Source organism: Poecilia latipinna, unplaced genomic scaffold, assembly GCF_001443285.1.
Source record: "Poecilia latipinna isolate Pla-1442-1.1 unplaced genomic scaffold, P_latipinna-1.0 Scaffold1415, whole genome shotgun sequence".
Classification (NCBI taxonomy): Eukaryota; Metazoa; Chordata; class Actinopteri; order Cyprinodontiformes; family Poeciliidae; genus Poecilia; species Poecilia latipinna.
Genome location: NW_015114031.1, coordinates 57,794 through 58,193, shown reverse-complemented (window position 1 = coordinate 58,193; position 400 = coordinate 57,794). Strand labels below are relative to the sequence as shown.

The window sequence follows — 400 nt, the reverse complement described above, 5'->3', positions numbered from 1 at the left end:
GTTAGCTCAGCTGGTCAGAGCAAGGTGCTAATACCGCCAAGGTCATGGGTTCAATCCCCATAGTAAACCATCTAATATTATACATATAGATTTTTTAGAACAAGAGCAATTTACTTAATACTTCATTAAGATCATGTAATTTTTCCTTATATCCATGGAAAGTGAACAGAATGTCTGGCCTGTTAGCTCAGCTGGTCAGAGCGTGGTGCTAATAACACCAAGGTCATGGGTTCAAACCCCATATAGGCCAATTTAAAGATAAAGTCTTAATAAAATCAACAAATAAGGACCTGAAAGTCAAATATTGTACATGTTGATTTTGAAAAACAGTAAAACATGAACACTTTTTTAAACTTTTCTTCTTAAGATCATGTAATTTTTCCTTATATCCATGGAAATT

At 33.8% G+C, this 400-nt stretch overlaps 1 non-coding gene across 1 annotated transcript; it reads left to right on the top strand.

Moving 5' to 3' along the window:
- The first annotated feature begins 176 nt into the window (after positions 1-176).
- On the top strand, positions 177-250 carry trnai-aau (transfer RNA isoleucine (anticodon AAU)). Its single transcript has one exon. It is a non-coding gene; the product is annotated as a tRNA-Ile (tRNA).
- The last annotated feature ends 150 nt before the right edge of the window (positions 251-400 follow it).